Source organism: Meleagris gallopavo, chromosome 3 (assembly GCF_000146605.3).
Source record: "Meleagris gallopavo isolate NT-WF06-2002-E0010 breed Aviagen turkey brand Nicholas breeding stock chromosome 3, Turkey_5.1, whole genome shotgun sequence".
Taxonomy (NCBI): domain Eukaryota; kingdom Metazoa; phylum Chordata; class Aves; order Galliformes; family Phasianidae; genus Meleagris; species Meleagris gallopavo.
The window spans coordinates 12,927,625-12,940,683 of NC_015013.2; the positions used below are offsets into that span (position 1 = coordinate 12,927,625).

Genomic DNA, 13,059 nt, shown 5'->3' on the forward strand with positions numbered 1-13,059 from the left:
AATTGAAAGGTTACAAAACTCAATTCAAAACAGCCAATTAGACCTGATCTCTACTATTAATAGTACTGACGTTATTAGTATTGTTGATAATAGCTGCTCATAAATAATGATTTGCATAACTCAAATTGAGCTGGAAGAATTTGCGAGCATTAGCAAATCCTGTAATGAACAAATTGTATATTCTCTTTTTAATGAAATGTGCCTCACTTCTAGTTTAAATGACATTTTTCACCACTTTGCTTCTTGCTTATTTTGTTGCTTGATGCAATATGCAATGGCACCACGATTAGTGCAGTGAATCCAATTTAGAAAGGCACTTTTGCATAGGCCGAGGTTAATGAAACCACTTGAATATGTTAAGGTATATTCCCTTGGTCAATCCAAGCTTGTTGGAGAAACTAATAATAATCAGCTGGAACTGCTGAGTCAAAATTATGAATGAGATGGAAGCACTGAGCACATTTTACATGCTCCCATCACTTAAATCCTACTTGTGACTGTTGCAATCCCAAATTATGCATAACTCTGAAATACTACATACTTTGACCAATAGGTATTGCAACATTTTGCTGTGGAGTCACAACATGTTGTGTCACACAGCTTGCACCTTTCAGTGAGAAGTACGGACTGCACAGGAAAACACTGGGCTGCCATTCGCTGTTAAAAGCCTACTTCCATCTGAAAACTTTTATGAACAGACTGACTTCTATCAGTACATACATTTTATTTTCTTTGCTAAGAGGTCAGTCATGGTTTGCTTCAACCGTCAGATACCTAAGGAAGAACAATTAGAAAACTAGCAATTGTTGGTATATTTATCAACTTCCCTATTATTAATAATTCCTGTTAAGTTGGATAATAGGAAGCCTGAGAACACTGTTCATAACTAGTGAGTAACAAATGCACACAATGATGAATGCATTTATTTGCAGAAATAAAGCATTACTTTTTAATTTTATTTTTACTCAAGTTTCCAGCTCTGAAGCGCCATACTCTTGGTTAGCATTCTTCACTGACCAAAAAAAAGATATGCTTCCAGCATAATAAAAGCATTCTGTGTGAAAAACAATTTGATCCTTATTGTATCTGTAATCAGTAATTACCGTGCCATTATATTTATACCATCAGTCAGTCAGCTCACTGGCATAAACAGACACACCTCTTTTGGCAACAGGGTTGCAATCACACATGCTGGCAGTTATCTTCATCCAAAACAGAGACAGTTAAATACAAAAAACGCGCAACTTATTGTCCAGGTCATCACACAACGCTTCACTGAAGGCCACAGCATCTGATAACACGTCCTATTAGTCACAACATAATTAAGTTATATATGGAAAGTTAACAGAAAAAGATAACCAATCAATGCAACGCAAGCAATGAAAGATTCAATACGGCAAGCTTAAGCTAGTTCTGTTAAGCAACATATCAATAACAGTGGAAATAACAGTTTGGGAAGGCTCATGGTATCAGTAAAGATATCCTTGTTACTATTGGTTAAGCAAAGGCAAGCATCAGGGTATATGCATACATATATTAACTCATCTTTTCCAGGAGCAAACACTGATGTTCCAGCTTTTCATGGAAAGATGTTACAAAACAGACATTCTGCTTCAGAAAGAATAATGAGTGAGTGGTATCCAGGCTAAGGAAAAGAACAACAAGCCTTGAGGTGGAACACAATGTGCAGCTTTTAAGCAAGAAATAAATTTCAAGGAGCACTCCCTCTTACTTTACACAATGAGTTGGTTTAGCCCGCTATGTTCAGGTATGTCTTAACTTTGGGATGAAGTTTGATTAACAAGGGGAGTATCTTTTGATAATAAACAACTGCTATTATACAGGGCAGTCTGAATATTTAAAAACTGGGAGATATGCATTTTAGGCACTTCCTAAATAGAACACAGACAGGTTGAAACTCACCTCAAATACACGTAGAGCTCTCTAGCTTATCCCAGGTGATTGCTTCATGTGTTGCAAACACCTGCTTTGGGTTGAGATGATGACAAGCCCTTGACGTGAGAACATGTGTAAGCATTTACAAATTCAGGCAGCAGTTCTGAGAACTTGTGCTCTGGAAAGCAGAATTCACATACATAGGTTACTCTGAAAGTAATGCCCTCTATTTATTTCCATGGAAACTACAACAGATACAAAGAATACAGTGACACTATCTGACAAAGCAAATTCTCAGCTACAAAACTCTATTTATCAATAGAGTCAGCACCATTACCTATGCATTTTCACCAGCAGTGAACAAGAGCCCGAATGCTACACTTGTAACTATTTTCATGGCTATTTGGAAAGTGGCTTGTCTTTCACATCACTATCACCATTGCTGAAAAGCACCACCTGTTGCCTCACTGTGCTCACATCCTTTGTTTTGTCTCCATAAATTTCCAGCAAGCATCAAAGAATGTCAATGGCAGCCATTTTTTCTGCATGGAGGAATTCAGTGACACACTGTTGCTTCAGATGCACTTCTATGTCAGCCACCGTTCTGTCAGCTCCTGCTGCTGTCTATCACACAGCAACAAAATGTTGGTGGGAAGGTTCAGTCTCAACTGCCATACACCAACATCCACCTCTGATATTGGAGGCATTACTTTTGGAGAAGCCCTGCTATTTAGAAATTGTTAAAGGTACAAATTTTCATTTCAAACTCACTATTATATTTTCAGCTCAAAGTTTTTTTTATTGTTGCCTATGAATTTCTCTACCTTCTCTATTCAAAGTGAAGCCATTCTCCTCAGAGAAGTTTTGTACCCTAGCCAATAGTTTTCTTGTGATAGACTAAAATACAGAATCGTAGAATGGCTTGGGTTGGAAGTGACCTCAGAGATCATCTAGCTCCAACCTCCCTGTCATGGGCAGGGTTGCCAGACACTAGATCAGACTGCCCAGGAACCCATTAAGCCTGGCCATGAACGCCTCCAGGGATGGGGCACCACAGCTTCTCTGGGCAGCCTGTGCCACTGCTTCACCACACTTTGAGTAAAGCATTTCTTTCTAACATCTCACCTAAACCTCCACTCTTTCAGTTTAAATCCAAGCCCTTAAAAGGCATTTTTAAAATGCAATTCCTTGGGTCATCATAGATCTTCCCTCTGGAATGGAAGACTCACATTGGACTGAGAAAGACAGATTTCCTGCAATGGTCTTAGGCAAAAACCTTTGGCATCACCAGAATGAAAACTCAACTGGAACACCCCCAAAAGTACACTGCTGAAGCTAAAAAGAGTGCAACTCTTTCCTGTAAAGAGCAGGTAAAAACAACAGCACTTTATCAAAACTTCAAGATGTGAAATGAATATGAATGTTCATGTAAGTTACAGCTTGTACTTGCAAATTAAAAGGAGCCAGGGCACAGACTCAAGAGCTGGCATGCAATTATCCACACTGTTCAACTAATAACAAGCTCTCTGACATGGCCTATCCCCCGTTAACTAGTACTTTCTCACACGACTCACAGGTATGGCTCAGGAGATAGTATGAAAAAAGGACCATTCCCTCTGGGCAGAACAGACGATGCTACATATTTGGAAGGAGGTGAATTAAGCCACGTGGACACAACCCCTCAGGGGCAAATCCTGGGTACTGGTCTATTTTACTTGCTAGTACTAAGGTAGCCATAAAGACCGGATGGGACATTGTGGGCATCTTTAAAGATGAAGATTGTATCTACAAGACTCACCATACTAAGACCATGATGTTTCAAATAGTAATGGATACACTCATCCACCAGAGTAATTTTCCCAAATTAATTAGGATTACTCCTCTGCATAAAAGTATGCCAGCGTAGGTGTTTGTAGAAGAGGTTTTGAAATGTCAGTCATCATACACCCATCAGTTAAAGTACACTCATAAATGCTTTTGCTTGGAAGATTGTATTAACCTTAATATAAAATACATGTTTTCTGGGTCTGATGACTCAGGAAGAGCTTGCAAGTCTATACCTCAACCCATTAATCTTATATAAATAAACTTTCCCCTTGTGAAAGGGAGTCCCATAGCATTAATAATAGGAATCTTTCTCAACCACAATCAGATTCTGTAAGAATCGTTTAGAAACATTTAGATTAATTATTTGTTGCGAATTATTCACTTAGCTCTGTCACTTCAATCACGCAGCAAGGCTCTATTTCTTTCGGCAACATGAGGTAGTATAGTAGAATACAGAGTTTCCACACTTAACTCTCATAACCAACACTATTTAATTAAAATCTCAACTGTGAATAGTCATCAGCCCGGCCAAAGTTTTGAAGATTTGAATTCAGGCCCACTAGAGCGAAAGCCCCACCTAGTAAGTTTGCTTCTGTGTTTGACTCCACCTAACTTCACCAAGAGGCCAATCTTGAACAGCAATGCGTGCAAAGGCCAAAGTTGGGGTAGAGGGTACAGAATGTGCTACTTCACGTCCTGCCTTCAAAACAAACTCTGCTCAAGTCACCAAGATTTACTTACAGAGAACTGATGGGTGTTAAAGTAGCATGCTAGGAGGGCGTTTTTCCTACACTTTGATAAAACCTCAAGGTTTTAATGTTTGTGGGGCTTTGCTAAGCCTCTTGGCATTGACTCCATCTCAGCTGGAGAAAGTTAAAATGGACTGTCTTCCAAACAGCCTAAATAAATCAAACTACAAATGTGACTTTCTTAAGAGATGAGAAAATGTCTCCATAGTCTGATACACCAATGACAAGTGCTGGAGCTTTATGCTTCTCTGAAATCAGCAGAGGAGTCTGAAAACTCTTGAAATCTTATTACTTATTCCTGAAAACCCCCTCTGTACTTCAGTCATGCCCAGCTTCTGATTCAGAGTCTCCTGTTCTTCACAGCTTTGGAGATTTGCATTAGGGAAAGAAAAAATATATATATTTTGCAGAGGAATTGCAATTGGAAAGATAAACCAAACTGATGCATAGCAGTCCCTTTCAGGAATTACATGTTAATGTTCAACCTTCACTTTTGCATTTGCTAACTTTTTATTCAATTAACAAAACTCTTCAATCACCCCTAGCAATAAAAGACGAGAAAAGCATACCCTGACCAAGAAAATGCAGATGAAAGACTATAGCTTCTAAGCACACCATGGGAAATGAAAACCCAGAGAACTCCCTGCCCTGAGGAAAGCTCTAGAGGTGAACAGTCCAAAAAAACTCCACCAGAAGTAGCAGAGAAATCAGAGATCTTTGGGCATCCTGAGAATTTGCTACAGGCTGAATGGAATTGCTCTGCAATGCACTCTTGTTTAGAGCTATCTGCTCCGACTCTCTTCACATCTCCATCTCTTCATTTTCGTTTTAGGATGGTCCCCTTTTTCTCTCCTCCTTCTGCCTTATTTGCTTCCCTTCCCCATGTGCTTCCCTTTCATTTTTCTTACAGTAAAAAGTGAAGTGTTCTCAAATGTCATTTTCCTTATGAAAATTGCTCCCCCACACAACAAAAAACAAACCCTATGTTTTTAAAGCAAAATTATCTATGTAAACAGAATGCAAACAAGCAGCTGTGTCACAACAGCAATTACAAGCCCAAAGAAGTCAAGATATTGTTTATACTAGACTCCCTATGTGCGTGTACACATGTACGTACCATTCTCCACTCTCAATCCTAACTGACTTACAGCCCTTGCATCAAAAGCAGCTTCAGAAGCATTTAGTAAGACCTGGTCTTAACCAAACAAATCAGGATTAGTGACAGATTTACAGGGAGAAGATACTGGGTGTGACAGGCCTGAAAATCACTAACAAACATAAACTGACTCTAGTCTGTGAACTATGTTTTACTTACCAGATTGGGCTAACACCCAGGACTTCTCTTTTCTTCCAAAGGTATGATGTCAGGCACATGGCAGTTCTCGAGTTTCTGTATAAGCCAGCATTGCCAGAGGCTCTGTGCAGGTGTGGTTAACAGTTATTTAATGATTCTTCACAATTGCATGTATCTGTCTGAACATAAATACAGCCTGATCATAATCTTTCTTTTCACACTATGAATTTGCCCTAGTATTTCCACCCTTGCAGGTTCTCGAATGCCTGATCATAGTTATTACAGAACTTGGATTCACTGGATCGTTTCAAACCATCTGTGATCACTGTGTTGTCCTGGTGTCTTGGTGAGGTGAGGAGACTGGCAGCCGTATGCTTGATGCTCACACTCAATTCTCTGAGTTTGGCTCCCTGGTGACTCTCCTTTCCATACCAGGTTTACACACCAGCAACATGTATTGTTAAGTATCTAAAAGTAGAATTGTAAGAAACTGCCCTGGCACTTCCTGGTAAAAGATCCCAGACTTCCTCCTCTTCCCAGCAGCTCCACGAGCCTCCGTTCAGTGTAAATCCCAGTAATTTTCAATTAGTTAAAATAATTTTGAGTGATAGTTTGACTGTTTCTTTTCCAAAAGGTAATAGTTTTCCTAATTAGTCACTTACTTTGATAAGGCACTGACTTTTACTCTAATCTAAATTAACAAGACTTTATCTACCTGCATCATTTAAACACACCCTACTTGCAAATCTGGTATGACTAAAAACCAGGACAAGTGTTTGGTTTCATTTTACATTTGCTTCAAAGTGCCCCACTTGGAGGTTAATTATTAATCTACTCGACTATATGTAAAGGTTCAGGGAAACAACAGGGTTAGTAGGTAGAGCAGCAGTTTGGGAATTTGGAAACCCGTGCCCTATTTCCAGCTTAGATCTCAGAAGTTTGGCCAAGACATCCACATCCTTGAACATTTACTTCCAAAATAGAAATAGAAACACCCTCTGCACAAAGCACTTTGACATCTTTAGGGAAGAAACTTCCCTAAGTTGTATGTGTGTGAGGCAACGGTATGTTTGTTTGCACCTTCAAGAGACTGAAACTCAGCTAATCCCTTAAGAACCCAACTAGGAACTTGAGATCAGATACTCAACCCATGCAACTCAGCAAAACTAATGACTTTGTCAGAGCTATAGAGAACTGCAGTGGCTGAAGAACCAGCTCCTCAAGCTTTCACTGCATTTGTCTGTCATCTGCAAAATGGGGAGAACACACCTCATCTCTGGAGCACAGTCTGGATTTTATAAATCCCCTCCCTCTGCCATCCTGTGGTATCCAAATAGATGTAGCTTCAGTGTAACTGTGTTGCCTATCTCAAGGCCAGCAGGCAGCAGCAAGGACCAGATTTTCTAAGAGACCACTGCCGTCTGAGAGTTGGCCAGGTGGTGAGAGGATTAGATTCTGACCATTCAGATCTTGAAGCAGGGAACTGAAAAATGGCACATGGAGAACAGAACACACATAAGAGAGACAGGAGAGGAACTTTTTATAAGGGCAGATAGCAACAGGATGAGGGGAAGTGGCTTTAAACTGGAAGAGGGCGGATTTAGACTAAATATGAGGAAGAAATTCTTTACTGTGAGGGTGGTGAAACACTGGAATATGTTGCCCAGAGAGGTTGTGGATGCTCTCTTCCTGGAAGCATTTGAGGCCAGGCTGGATGGGGCTTTGAGCAACCTGGTTTAGTGGGAGATGTTCCTGTCTGTAGCTGGGGATTGGAACTTGATGATCTTAAAGGTCCCTTCTAACCCAAACCATTCCATTCTATGATTCTATAATCTAGAGACATTGCTGCACAATTCCACTTACCTAGGAAGGCCACTGCAGCCTGCTCCTGAATAATGAAGTTCACTTGATCCTGACAAACAAAACTAGAGAAAACAGAAAAAACACGACAACAAAATTCAGAGTTTTTTACACCATTATTTATTCACGTATTTGGTTAATTCTTATATAAACAAAGGGATTCCACACAGAAAAAGCTTTTTGAAAACAAACAGGAAAATAAATTAAAAAATAAAAAATAAAATAAAATAAAACAAAAAAATCAGGAATAAGAATGTGGAATACTTATTGTTATTCAGTTGGAATATTATTGGCAGGATGACTCATTATTTAATCCACAGTACTATAAATAGTACCATAACTCAGTTGAATGGAAACATATCCTTCGCTACCTCTAGTCACTTGTTTACCCATGTAAAATACATATGTTTTTGAACTGGCTTAGGTGTATTCCAGAAAGGGCTAGCAAAGTTCAATGGCTCCATTACACATTCAAAGCTCTTCAGCTTTCGATTAATTTTCTTGCACTTCTCCTACCACGTTGCTCGTTCTGCTCAGTGCATGGATGTAGAGGCAATAAAAGGCTACTGTAACGACTCAGCCAGTGTTTCCTCATATCGTGGGCCAGTGATAGCAAGCCTTTGGCACCAATACCAAGTTTGGCGCCAACAGGTATTTGGTCTGGCACCAGCAATAAGAAGCTATGATGGTTTCTTTTTTAGTTTGTTTGGCACCAGTAACAAGAAACATTCACCATTCCTGGCAGAGAGCCACAGAATTTCACCAAACGGCTTCTGAATCATAACTTCGTAACAAACATAACACAACATAACTTGTAATTGCGGAGCCTGTCTCTTAGCAAGCGATTCTGTCCTGACAATTACATCCAGACTCATCAATACCTTTGCTTCCTTCTAGTTTCTTTCTAGCTGTAATAATCTTCTCGAAGAGATCCACAAACTCGTAAGTCCTTCAGCATTTGGATTTTCTTTCTCTTGCTGCGCTTAGGTGAAACCAGGTAATCATCTACAAGGAAAGCCTATGGGGACAGCTACTAAATTAAGTCATCACGAAATATGTTGCAAATACTATGTTGACTTAACCTCCCTTCTCTCCCTGTACTATGTCATGTACCTTCTCAGACGACAGATACGCAATATAGGTTCACCTTATGCTGGTGTGGAGCTCTATTCAAGCCTTTAAAGCTTAATGCAGCTAGGAAGAAAAAAGAATTACCTGCAAGTTATCTGAGACTCCTGACAACATGATTCCAGTTCCAGCAGCGGTTCCTAAATGGCACAACACTTCTGAGTAGGACTTGCGGGGGATACCTGAGTGGATGCAGCACAGGATGAAGACTTTGAAGAGCTCAGTTCTACGGACAGCATTGCTACTGACTTGCCAAACAGATTTCAGCAGGGCATCTCCCCTTCACTACTTTGGTTGTAAAGTGGGTGAGCTCTGAGATCTGTGTGGGAAGGACAGTTGAGAACAAGGAATTACTTCTGCAGTACGAAGCATTAGTAACAACAGCAGTAATGTCATCCTCTTCACAGGGGAAAAATCTGTCCCTGCCCATTCTGTCACAATCCAGTACAAAGGAAAAATTTGCTGAGATGTAGACTTTTGTATGGGACATGAAGTGGGCACAGGGAGGAAGTGATTCTAAGCCTTTGGGCATGGGAAAATTTGTTCTCAAGCAACAACTCCCAAGAAACTAAACATCATGTTATAAAAAACAAAGTCAAAATGGAAGTCCCCGCTGTAAACTCAGCTCTTGGTATTTGCCAAAGACACATGGGAATCTCTACGCCAAGGGAATGCTTGTTCCTGTGGAAAAGTGCAAATCCGTAGAGTTCACAACGAGGGGATTCACGCAGACACACATTCTACCACAGTGATCAAAATCTTCCTCTCAAGGTCTAAATGAATTTCCACTGACCTCCTTTCTTACAGCTTAGTCTCCAGCTGGATTTCCTTCAACTATAAAAATGTATGTAGTGTAATTAGCCAACCTCCACAGACTCTGTAGTTCATTTATGCATGCTAGGCAATTCTCCCGCTGTGAGCAGCCCATCCAAAGAGAACTCTTTGAACTGGTCTATTGTTGTTCACGTAGCGTATTGCATTGTCCAATTTCATCATTCCTGGCAAGGCACCGCACTCCTGCAGCTTGCTACAGGAGGAGGAAAAGAGATGATGAAGCACTTTGTCCAGCTGCTGTGCCGGACATCTCAGATGTACAAATAAGCTTGCCTACCACTAGCTATCAGGCTCGCCCAGTCAACACAGAGGCATTTGTTGACCAATTGTGCTTATAAGATCTTATCTGGAAGTACTCTCTAATCTAGTTAGCCATCTGGAGGGACAAGGGACAGAAAAGAGAGTAAGAAAGGATCAGGTGAAAAAGAAAGATAAAAAATAATAATAATAACAACAATGATATAATCAAGTCCATAGAGCAACACACCTTTACATAATATTTGCTGGAGTGTACAGTCAAACCTTGGCTTGAAGTACCATATAAGTAACACAACTGGGTCAACCAAAAACATACCCAAAACCACACAACGGTGTAGCATTTTGCTACATTTAGAGGAGAGTAATACTAGAACTTAAAGTTTGAGCAAACTTTTTTACCTTCAAACACTCATTGGCAAACTCTGAAATAAAGGAGTCAAATGCTACAGAAAATGGGAAGCAAAGTTGTGTGTGTGATTTGAGACCCACCATTCACATTTCTCTTCTTTGTTTTTGATTAGGTACTGTTTTGGGTAGGAAAAGAGGGGGTCATACATCAAAAAAAAAGTGCTGCTCTGCTGTGCTCAAGAGGAAGAGACATTCCATTTTAGAACAAAGAATCTGGATTTTTTTCACATTGCTTCACTAAGAGGTTTTTGGAGGTTTTTCTTGGGGTGATGGGGGTGGAGTGTTTGGCTTTGCTATAATACAGCACATCAAAGCGCTTTTGATGTGAAGTTTACTTAACAGAATCAGTTTTTCCGATGATTGTGTTAATCTTTATAAACCTGAAGGCGATACTGTGCCTTTTAAAAAACTATAGCAGGAAAAGAGTTGAGGTTACATACACTCTCAGTGGTGGGAGACAGGAGCAGTTGTACTAGTTTGCCTCTTCTTAAAACTACATCCATTCCTTCGTGGGCAGCAATGGCAGCAGTCTTGACTTCACTCCCACTTGGGCTGGGAAGGCTCTGTTTAAACCATGCTCAGCCCTCACATAAGTACCTTCATGTGTTTTCTCAGGTAAACTAGATTTCCGGGTCAATTTACACAGGGATTGGCTGAGAGGCAGCACAGAGGCCTTGAGCCTAAACAAAAATCAGTGTTGATCTTAGGAAGGTACCCCCACTCCACTAATAGCCACTAATAGCTATCTTTAATTGTGTTATTTTGAGCACAGGCTCTTGTCCTCTCTTAAATCTTGCAAAACCAGCTTTGCCATCCACTCCTTGTCTTGAAGTAAGGCTGTGAAAAGCTTCTGTTATGTCTGACGTGTTTACCTACAGCATTTGAATGACTTTTTAAGTTCTTTGAATAAAGATAAGAGACAATGTGTACATTTTCCACACAAATAGTGGAACGGTAATAAAATAAACATCAAAGGTAAGCTAGAAAATCATCACTACTTTACTGCCATTTATAACAAAAGCAGGAAGAGGAAAAACCTATCCTCACCACTGGCATCATCTTAGAAAATACAAGTTTTGGAAGAAACGATGGCTTTTTCCCATACCCTTAAACACAAACATTGGCACCTACAGCTAACGCAAACCTTCACTGAAAGATCTCAGTTTACATTGCAAGGAGAGAACAACAAGAAGCCAACCAAGAGAGGTCTCCCTCCTCTTATTTTTATTGCTCAATTGCCCGGTTTTCTTAACTGGTCCAGCTTTACTGGGGAAGGCATCAAACCCATTATTAAAGTTAGAAAGGGTACAACCAAAAGGACAGGAGGATCTCTTTTTGTTTAGAATTTAAGACCCACACGAGGCTGAAGAAAAAAAAAAGGCAAAGCTTTGAAACGTTATGCAGGTGTGTGTGGGAATGTTTCTTCTATTCAAAAGAGATGGGGAACGAAAGTAGTGGTGTTTGTTTCTTCTGAGGGTCTTTCAAATCTGCCTTCTTTTAAGTTCCTCCCCAGCACGCCTTAGCAGCTGGAGCACAGCATAGTCCTAGCCAGAGTGATGCTTCATTTTGGAGCATTTATCCTAAAATAAAGGCTGATTCAAAGACCGCTTTTGGAAAACATGGAGCAATCCAACTCTTATCCAGGACACAACATTCTAAGTGTCCATAAGAGAAATAGAATAGACACACCAAACTGGATTTCTGCTGATGTTTTTGTTTTGGTATTGTTTTGCAGATGCCAGCTCTATTGCTGTATGGAGTCAAACGGGGTTTTGCAATTGACTTTGAATGGACAGCAGAATAGGATTGAAGTTTTCAGCGGAGTCTTGCTCTCATCGTTGAGGCGTTCTGTCCAGCGCTGCTGGAGGGGACTGAACATCTGCCCTCAGAAATGGGCAGAAGACCACGATTAGTGCAAAGCTGAAAGCAAACAGAACAATCGTGATTATTTTGTCTCGAAAGAAAAGCAGCTAGGTAAAGTTACAGAGTGTCCCGGGTTTTATGGAAAATTTATAGTCTCAGTGTTATGAAAACGTTAAAGCAAAGTCGCTTTTAAAAAAAAACCACAATAAAAGATTTTATTGGAAAGCGACAGCTCTAACATTGCAGACATGCCATCGGAAGACATCAAGCGACGGTGCTGCACGCACAGCTCGCTCAAAGCCAAGGGCAAAGCTGTGGCAGCCTCTCCATTCGCGCAGCGCTGCCTACCTGCTCCCATCTCGCCCTGCACCCTGGTTATGACGGCAGCGGAGAGGGGCCGAGACTGTCAGCCCACATAAACGTGAGGGATCCCCGGCTGCGGAGCGGCGCGGTGTTCCGACAGGTTGTTGCGCTGTCACATTGCAACTCGCTGCTCTGCGCAGCGCTGTGAGCACAGATCGCGGCACGGCAGGTTCTGCTCTGCCACCTATGAGCCGCTCCGCATGCTGCACCTGGAGCAGGGCTGAAGCTCCAGATCCCATCGAGCTCTGCTCTGCTCGGAATGCCCGGCATGGAGGAGGCACCTGGAAGGAAAAAATACACACGCATTTCTCAGGAAAAAAAAAACTTTAACCAACCAAGACCTCGCTGTCATCTGGGCTACTTTCGGCTCTGATACGGCTATTAGGGCATACCCACCTTTGCTACCTTGCTTCCCACCCACCACTCTTTCAGATCTCCGTCCTGACTCCGCCTCTCGCCGGCGTTATAATGGGCTGGTCTGAAAGTGGTGGAGAGACGCAGAACCACAGGGGGAAGAGGGAGATAATGACAATAACCCCAATAACCCCCGTCACCCGGCTGCTGCCCGCGCCGCTGCGA

At 41.2% G+C, this 13,059-nt stretch overlaps 1 long non-coding RNA gene across 1 annotated transcript; it reads right to left on the bottom strand.

Moving 5' to 3' along the window:
- Nucleotides 1-988: 988 nt before the first annotated feature.
- On the bottom strand, nucleotides 989-12,796 carry LOC116216426. The gene is made up of 5 exons (XR_004159145.1): nucleotides 12,466-12,796; nucleotides 8,842-12,174; nucleotides 7,630-7,691; nucleotides 5,788-5,945; nucleotides 989-2,074 (listed from the first exon to the last, which is right to left on the bottom strand). It is a non-coding gene; the product is annotated as an uncharacterized LOC116216426 (long non-coding RNA).
- Between the last annotated feature and the right edge of the window lie 263 nt (nucleotides 12,797-13,059).